Source organism: Desmodus rotundus, chromosome X (assembly GCF_022682495.2).
Source record: "Desmodus rotundus isolate HL8 chromosome X, HLdesRot8A.1, whole genome shotgun sequence".
Lineage (NCBI taxonomy): Eukaryota > Metazoa > Chordata > Mammalia > Chiroptera > Phyllostomidae > Desmodus > Desmodus rotundus.
In genome coordinates this window covers 74,045,517-74,055,108 of record NC_071400.1, presented here as the reverse complement: position 1 = coordinate 74,055,108, position 9,592 = coordinate 74,045,517, and the positions used below count along the sequence as shown (strand labels likewise).

The following is a 9,592-nucleotide window of genomic DNA, read 5'->3' as shown; positions in this document are numbered from 1 at the left end:
ATGACAAATAAATATGTGTTTATAAGCCACCCAGTCTATGGTATTCTGTGATAGGAGCCCGGACAGGCTAAGAAAACATCCTTTCTTTTCTTTTCTTCTTCTTTCCTTCCCTTTTCTTTCTTTTTCTTTTCCTTTTGTAAACCAATTCTGTTAAGTGACCACTCTAAGCATTACAAGCCAGCATTGATCAAGGCCATTTCCGCTTAATGTGTCTTCCCCAAACACCACTTTGTTGTTCAAAATCAAGTCATCGAGAGTGTCCTCCACAGGAAGAGATTTTGTTGGGATTCAAATAATATAAGGCAACTGCCACCAGTCAAATGGATCAATATTTAGTGGAATGTTCATAGAATGGAACACTGCATAGCAATGAGAGTGACAAACTACCACCACGCATAACCACACATGTAAATCTCACAAACTAATGTTGAATAAAAGGAGCCAAAGACAAAAGGATATGCCCAGTAGGATTCCATTTACATAAACTATTAAACCCAGTCAAACTAATTTATCATGTTAAAAGACAAGCTAGGCATTACACTTGGTGGGGAAGTAACTGGAAAGGGGAAAGCATCATGGACATTCTTGGAGCTAGTCATGTTCTGGTTCAACTGGCTGCTGGTTATAACGGTGTGTTCAGTTTGTGAAAATTCAGGTATTCATCAAGATATAACCCTGACTGGTGTGGCTCAGTGGATTGCAAGCGGGGCTGCAAACCGAAAGGTCACCGGTTCGATTCCCAGTCAGGGCACATTGCTTGGGTTGCAGGCTAGGTTCCCAGTTGGGGGCATGTAGAAAGCAACCAATCGATGTATCCATACACTGATGTTTCTCTTTCTCTCTTTCCCCCTCCCTCCCCCTCTCTCTAAAAGTAAATAAATAAAATATTTTTAAAAGATATATATTTATGATTTGTGTACATTTTGTACATTTCATTTTGATAAAATATTTTCTATGAAAAACTATAACGTAACCTCCTCTTTGTAAAGGCAAATATGGCTGTGCGGTACTCAGGCCTGGTGCTAGGGCAAAGGGAATACAAAGAAAACTCCAACCTCAAAGGTCTTGCATTTAATGAGAGACAGTACACATTCCTACAGGTAGATTGCCCAGTATACTCAAAGTGAGACTGGAGGGGCCATTGTATACAGATGGCTGAGGACCCACCTTAGTAGGGCCATTGTCTTCAAGGAATTTATGATACCCCAGGACAGAGATATAGTGTGCCTGTCTTGTTCCAGGAACCAGAAAAGAAATGAGGCCCTCATGAGTCTCTGGAAGTTTCATTTTAAGCATGGATTTTGGGTGATGACTTACACTAGACTTCATTTTTCAAAGATTTTATTTATTTTTTAAAGATTTTATTTATTTACTTTTAGAGAGAGGGAGAGAAACATGGATATGAGAGAAATATTGATTGATTGTGTCTCATACACACCCTGACAAGGGACAGAACCCGCAACCCAAGCATGTACCATGACTGGGAATTGAACCCATGACTTTTCACTTTGTGTGCCTGACCAACTGAGACATACTGGTCTGGGATTGACTTTATTTTATTTCTTTTTAGAAGTGTGATGTTGAGGGAGGTTCCTGAAAGAGCTAAAGTGGGGAGCAGGTGTGAAGGTGAAGCCACACCTCTGGGAGAAGAAAAGATTGGGAAAGGTTGGTGTAGAAGGGTAGGTGGTGGAGAGAGGAATTGGGAATGAGGTGCCCTGGATGCTTTGGAGGGAAAGAGTGCTGGCGGGGAAAGGAGTGCAAGTATTTGTATTCTCCCAGCCTTGCTGCTGGGCACTGAATGGCCTGCATTCTGGGCTTTGGTCTGGGAAAATAAGAGAGGAGTTTTGAGAGACATTGCAGCCAATCATGGTTTAATCTTGGGTAACCTGGAGGTCCTCAGAGACAGCAGAGCTATGAACAGGAACTGACAAGTGGTGGGAAGCATTGTGTGGGGGTGAGGTATCTGGTGTCTGACTCGAGGTCTCAGGTAGCAGAGAGGGTAGGTTCAGCTGGGAACTCCAAAACATCACGTGGGCCTCAGCCAAGGAGAGATTGGAGTTGGAAGTGGGAAAGTGAGATGAGACTGAGACTAGTATGTGGGAAATGGTGCTCCCACAGTCTCCAGAGAGTTCCTTGAAGTGAGACTGAGTGCCTGCCTCACCTAAGTGCTCCAAGGCATCCAGTCTGCTCAGAACAGCTGCCTCCCCCTTTAGTGAGCCATGACATGAAAGCAGTGTGTTGAGAGGCAGAGCCAAGAGGTGGTATGCAGATGCAGTCCTGCTTACCTGTAGACTTCTCTGATATGAATGAGCCTTAAGTTTCTGTCTTATTTAAGCCACTAATAGTTTATTCACGTGTGGTTGTTCACTTTTTTGTTTTTGGTCCTCAAGTCCAAAGGTATTCCTGACAGGTATGACAAGATATTAATTAAGTAAATCCTACTAGAGTAAATTACCATGTTAATTATCAAAAATAGTAACAGAGAAGCATACTTACTAACATGGAACAAGTTCATGATATATTACGTGTAAAAAATTACTTATAAAACACCTGTACAGCCCTGGCTGGTGTGGCTCAGTGGATTGAGCTCTGGCCTGTGAACTGAAAGGTCTCTGTTTCAATTCCCCAGTCAGGGCACATGCCTGGGTTGCAGGCCGGGTTCCCAGTTGGGGGCGTGCAGGAGGCAACTGATCGATATTTCTCTCCCTCTCTTTCTCCTTCTCTTCCCCTCTCTAAAAATAAATAAATAAAATATTTTAAAAATAGAACACTTGTACAATATGAGAAAAAACAAACAAATATATATAATATATATATACAGAAAAAGAAAATTGACAGGATATTCACCAACACCTGGCCTCCCCTACTCCCATGGGGTTGGAGTTCATTTGTGTAATAAAAAATTTAGAATTTTTAAATTAAAAGAATTTTTTAAGTTCATGCTCTATGCTGGCTTTGCTTATTTAGTCACCAGAAAATTAACCAGGACCCCAGGCTCAGTGGCCTCACTGCACTGTTTCTCTGGGGAGCATTTGTGGCTGAGGCTGTTGATATGGTCTCTCTGCCCCTACAGCAAGGGTGAATCACCAGGACGACAGGGGAGTACAATTCTGGAAACTTTTATTCCATATTTCCGTGTGAATGAAAAAAAATCTCCATAAATTTACACCAGAGTTTACAAACTGGTGGGCCCAGGCCTAACCAGACTGCTTTTGTTCGGCCTCCACAATGTTTTACCAATGGCATCAGTGATTGTAAGGGTTCACATACAAATCCAGATTACTGGCTTCTCTTCTGAAAAATCAGGAGAGCTGGCAACCCAGAGTTGCACTGCAGCAATGGCCTATTTCACAGTAACACTGGTCCTTTCAGACAGGACACTGTTTGGTTCACACAGGCCCTGCCATCCTCTGGGGTGACCCCAAGACAAGTACGTGTGAGTGTCTGGCCCAAACTGCTCCTTTACCTTGCCCCTGTGGTGTCTGGAATCATTTCAGTGTGGTCCCTTGGTTTACACTCACAGAATGGTTTCCTGTCTGTAAAGACTTCGAGCAAGTGTGAGGCAAAGGGAGTGTGATAGCTTTAAAGCAAGCCTCCAAATTATTTGACCCTCTTCCCACAGAAGATGGAACCTAATCAGTCTCTTCTTCAACACAGACTGGCCTCAGTTACTCACTTGTAACACATAGAATGTAGTGAGAGTGACAATGTGTGAGTGTCAGAAGTAGGGCATAAAAAGGAAAGATAGCTTCTCTGTGGTCCCCCCTCTTTTAGGGATGCTGGCCTGTGGAACCCAGCCACCATGTAAGGAAGCATCCCAGGCCACATGCAGAGTGTAAGTATTCCAGCTGACAATCCTGCCTGGAGTCTCAGCCAACAGTCAGCATCAACCGCCAAAGCAGACATGTGAGTAAAGGAGCCTCCTGATGATTCCAGCCCCAGCCTTTGAGACGCCAAGTGGAGCATAGGTGAACTGTCCCATAGGAGGTCTGCTCAAGTTATAGATTCATGCGCCAAATAAATGTGTTGTTGGTTTGAAGCAAGAAGTTTCTTTTTTGACATCTTTATTGAAATATAATTCATATACCATAAAATTCACTCATTTATTTATTATTTTTAATAAAAACAATCACATAGCATTTATTGTTGTCTGGTGATAACAAAAGAGTACTTAAAATAATATGAATAAATGTTCAAGGACTACAGCCACAACAAAGAACACCTAGAAAACACAAACTGTCCTGTCTTCTCAAAAATTTCTCACTTCATTAGTCATTTCTAGTTGGAAACACTTTGAAGGAGAGTAATATTATCTCGTTTTTGCATGATCTGACCTAATTGTTTTCTTGACTTTGTTTTGGAATCAATCTCTTCTGCATCATCTAATACAAGGATCGTGTATTCATCAAAACCAATGACACAGGCCTCTGTCCACATATGCACTTGCTCATAAAGCCACACCTGAATCCAAGACCTATTTTGCAACTATCTGAAGATAAGGTTGATGGGCTGCACCATCATCTTCTGCACTTCTTGGCTCTGGCCACGGTACGCCATGGTGAAAGCTGACAAAGACCACACTAACCCGCGTACTACCTCAGAAAGCTACTTCTGGAATAAAGCACCGGAAGCAGAAGAAAATTCACTCCTTTGAAGTGTATAGTTCATTTTAGTATATTCAGAGTTGTACAAGCATCACAACTTTAGAATATTTTCATTATCCCCAAAAAAGCTCCATACTCCCTTCCTCCGCCCTCCTCCCCAGCCCTTGGCAACCACTAAACTACTTTGTATCTCTATGGATTTGTCTATTCTGGACATTTCATATATGTGGAATCATATTATATGTGGTCCTCTGTGTCTGGCTTCTTCACTCATCGGACTGTTTTCAAGATTCATCCAACTTGTAACATGTGTTAGTATTTATTTCTTTTTATTGCTAAGTAATATTCCATTATATGGATAGACCACATTTTAACATTTACCATTCATCAGTTGATAGACATTTGGTTTCTATCTACTATTTGTTTTTTATGAATAATGCTACTATGAATATTTGTGCACAAGTTTTCTTGTAGACATATGTTTTCATATCTCTTGCGTATATACCTAGGAGTGGAGTTGCTGGGGCATTCAGAAAATTCTCCATTTAACATTTTAAAGTACTGCCAAACTGTTTTCCAAAGTTGCTGTATCATTTGAAGTCATTTCTCATTGTGGTTTTGATTTGCATTTCCCTGATGGCTAATGATGTTGAATAAATTTTCTTATATTTATTATCCATTTGCATATCTTCTTTGAAAAAATGTTTATTCAATTCCTTTTCCCATTTTTAAATGAGTAATTTAATTTGTCTTTTTATTATTGAGTTGTAAGAGTTCTTTATATATTCTTCACATATTCCCAATCAGATATATGACTTGCAAATATTTTCCCCTATTCTATGGGTTGTCTTTTCACTTTCTTTTTTTGTTTAAACCACTTTTTCCAATTACAGTTGACATACAATATAATATTAGATCAGGTATACACCCCAGTGATTAAACATTATATAACTTACTAAGTGATTATTCCAATAAATGTAGTACCCATCTGATACCATACATAGTAATTAGGATATTATTGACTATATTCCCTATGCTGTAATTTACATCCTCATGACTATTCTGTAACAACTACTTTGTACTACTTAATCCCTTCACCTTTTTCACCCATCTCCCCAACCCACCTCCCATCTGGCAACTGTCAAAATGTTCTCTGTATCTATGAGTATGTTTCAGTTATGTTTCTTCTTTTCTTTTGGTTTTTTAGATGTATTTGTTGATAGATATGTATTCACTGCCATTTTATTGTTAATATTTTTATCTTTCTTCTCCTCCTTCTCCTCCTCCTTCTCCTTCTCCTTCTCCTTCTCCTTCTCCTTCTTCTTCTTCTTCTAGAAGACCCTTTAACATTTCATGTAATACTGGTTTGGTGGTGATGAGCTCCTTTCGCTTTTCCTTATCTGGTAAGTTCCTTATAAATTCTTTGATACTAAATGATAGCTTTGCTAGGTAGAGTAATCTTGGTTGTAGGTCCTTGCTTTTCATCACTTTGAATATTTCTTGCCAATCCTTTCTGGTCTACAAAGGTTCTGTTAAGAAATCAGCTGACAGTCTTATGAGAGCTCCCTTGTAGGTAACTAACTGCTTTTCTCTTGCTGTGTTTAAGATTCTCTCTTTGTATTTAACCTTTGGCATTTTAATTATGATGTGTCTTGGTGTGGGCCTCTTTGGGTTCATCTTGTTCAGGATTCTCTGCACTTCCTGGACTTGTATGTGTATTTCCACCACTGTGTTAGGGAAGTTTTCTGTCATTATTTTTTTAAATAAGTTTTCAATTTCTTGCTCTCTGTCTTCTCAGTCTGGCACCCTGTGATGCAAAGGTTGGTGCTCTTGAAGTTGTCCCAGAGTCTCCTTACACTATCTTTATTTTTGTAATTCTTTTTTCTTTTTATTGTTCTGATGCAATATTTTTTGCTTCCTTAAATACCAAATTGCTGATTTGATTCTTGGCATCATCTACTCTACTGCTGATACCCTGTAAATTATTCTTCATTTCAGTTAATGAGTGTACCTTTCATTTCTGACTGGTTCATTGTTATGGTTTCCATGTCCCTTTTTTATGCTATTGAAGTTGTCACTAAGTTCAACCACTTTTCCCTTAAGTTCATTGAGCATCCTTATAACCAGTGTTTTGAACTCTGTATCTAGTAGATTGCTTGTCTGCTTTTTGTTTAGTTGTTTTTCTGGAATTTTATCCTGTTCTTTCATTTGAGACTTGTTTCTCTGTCTCCTCATTTTGGCAGCTCCCCTGTGTTTGTTTCTTTGTAGAGCTGCTATGCCTCCCAGGCCTGGTAGAGTAGTCTAATATAGTAGGTATCCTGTAGGGTCCAGTGACACAGCTTCCCACAACACTCAAGCTGGTAGCTCCAGCTGTGCCCACCCCCATGTGGGCTGTGTACACCTTCCTGTTGTAGTTTAGCCTTGATTGCTGTTGGCAGACCAATGGGAGGGATTTACCCCCAAGTCAATCAACTGCAAGCACTGGCTGTGACCACTGATCACCATGGAGGATCAGCTGTGCAGGGCCTCACTCGACAGAGCAGGACTTACTTTAGTGGGGCTTTGGTGCCCACTGAGTCCACCCCTTGAGTGTGTCATGGTGGAGGTGGTTGGGTGGTATTTTGATGTGATCTGAAGCTGTCCTCTAGGTGAGTTGGCTCTGGAGCCTCCCAGGAGGTGCACACCAAGGTCAGCTGCCACCTCTGTTCTGCCCAGGGCCACCCAGCTTGAATTACAAAGGGATCTGCAGCTGCCTGCTACTTGTGCTTGGCTTGGAGGTGCCCAGGAGAGGCCAAGCTGTGAACCAAGCCTGGCTGCTGATACTGCTAGGCCTGGGGTCACTTAGTGAGAGATATGGGGCATGCTGAGGCCAGATGCTGCTTGTTCGAGAGATTTTAGGAAAGTCTGAAGCGTGAGCCAAGACATGCCAAGACAGGTCATTCATATGGAAAAGGCAAGTGGGCCCACAAGTTGGGGGGTACAGGGTCTCAAGGAATCACCAGGGCAGGGGTGAACAGTGATAACTAGGTTGATGGAGACTCAGATATGGCATCCACCTGCTGACTCTGTGGGTACAGGGCTCATCAAAGGAAGAATGGCCTCTGCCAGCACTTTTATCTGAGAGAAAGCTGCCCCCCAGCTCTCATCCTGATGCCAGGTACTTCAGTTCCTCCTATGTCCCTGGTGCCCTCCAATCTGCTGCCCCAGCACTGAAGCTCAGAAAGAGTGAGTCAGAGTAAGTCTATATGCAACACATTTAAGAGGAACTGCCTGGGACTCCAGAAGCCCTCCATCTCACTCAGCCTCAATTCCTGCTGTTTTTTACAGCCAGAAATTATGGGAACTCCTCTTCCCTACTCTGGAATGCTGGGCTTGGGAGCCTGGTGTGGGGCTGGGACCCCTCACTGTTCAGGGAGGGACCTATGCAGCCAAGATATCTCTCTGGATTTTTATCCTCCTCAGGTGGGTGTGGGACTAGCCCCTTCGATGTCTCCGCCCCTCCTAACACTCTCTACTTGGCTTCTTCTTTAAATCCCTTATTGTAGGACTTGTATTCAGCTAGATTTCAGGCAGTTCTGAATGATGGTTTTTCTGTTTAGTTTAGTTTAGTTGTAATTTTGATATGGTTGTGTTGGATGCGAATACCACATTTGCCTAGGCTGCTATCTTCACCAGAAGTCCTGTCTTTTCACTTTCTTAATGGTAATTATTTGCAGCACAAAAGTTTTTAATTTTGAAAAAGTCCAATTTATTTTTTTCTTTGGTTGTTCGTGCTTTTGGTGTCATATCTAAAAAACAATTGCCTAACCAAGATTTGCTTCTATGTTTTCTCCTAAGAGTTTTATAGATTTAGTTCTTACATTTAAATCATTGTTCCACTCTAAGCTAATTTTTTGGTATCATGTGAGATAGGGGTCCAATTTCATCCATTGCATGTGCATCCAGAATTTTATCAGCATCATGTGTTAAAGACTGTCCTTCCCCTATTGCATACTCTTCACAACCTTGTTGTAAGTCAGTTGACCATGTATGTGAAGGTTTAATCCTGGGCTCTCTATCCTAGTCTGTTCTGTTGGTCTATATGTCTATCCTCACGCCAGCATAAGCCATGTAGTTTGGGGTGACTTTTATGCAGCCACTGTAACTGGAATAGGGAGAGGAGAGTGGATGGAAGGGATTAAATGAAAGATGGAAAAGGAGAAAGGCTGAAGAAAAGAGAGCTTCACTTGCTCCGTTTTGAGTCTTCTTAAGCCTACTCTTGGCTTAAATTTGTACACCCTGAAAACTCAAGCCTTGGACACGTAAAAGCATCTATCTTCTGGCCCCAGGGAATGGTTCAAGAGGGCTGCACATTTCTGGACAAGTGAAATCTAGTGGCATTTACAGGACAATTAGCCCAGCTCTGAAAGGTTTCAGACTTGTCCTTCTTGGTTCTACCCTTTTAGCCTGAAGCCTTTAGCTGGAGATATTGTTAGAACTTGTATGGATCATACAGATCTCTCAGAGTTGGAGGTGGGGGTGGGGGTGGCAGAGGCAGAAATTAAGCTTTGGACCAATCAACCAGCCTCACAGTTGCCTCCAAAATGTGTTCAGGGTCATGGTCCCACCCACTAGCAAGATTAATCTATAGAGGAAAGTCAGATAAATAGGGAATCATTGCAAACTCTTGTGATTTTCCTTCTAGGGTTGTACATAGGATGGACCCAAAAACCAGAACGGTTTACTTCTGTTCAATTTTAAGCACTGCAGAGGCTTCAGTCAAAAGAAACATCTGCTTCCAAAGTTTGTATCCTTAGCATATTTCTCTCTCTCTCTCTCTCTCCTCCCTACTCACACCTTCCCTCCCTCCCTCGTTTTCTTCCTTCTTCTCGTAACCATTTCCCTTTCTCCACAGCCTCCCCGCCCAGAGATAACTATCCTGAATTAGATATGTATGACTCCTGTTCTTGTTTTTATATCTTTACTATCAGAAACCCATTTAGAGTATA

The 9,592-nt window shown here is 41.6% G+C and overlaps 1 pseudogene; it reads right to left on the bottom strand.

The window, feature by feature from the left end:
- Positions 1-4,278: 4,278 nt before the first annotated feature.
- Positions 4,279-4,557, bottom strand: LOC112322346 (small nuclear ribonucleoprotein E-like; annotated as a pseudogene).
- Between the last annotated feature and the right edge of the window lie 5,035 nt (positions 4,558-9,592).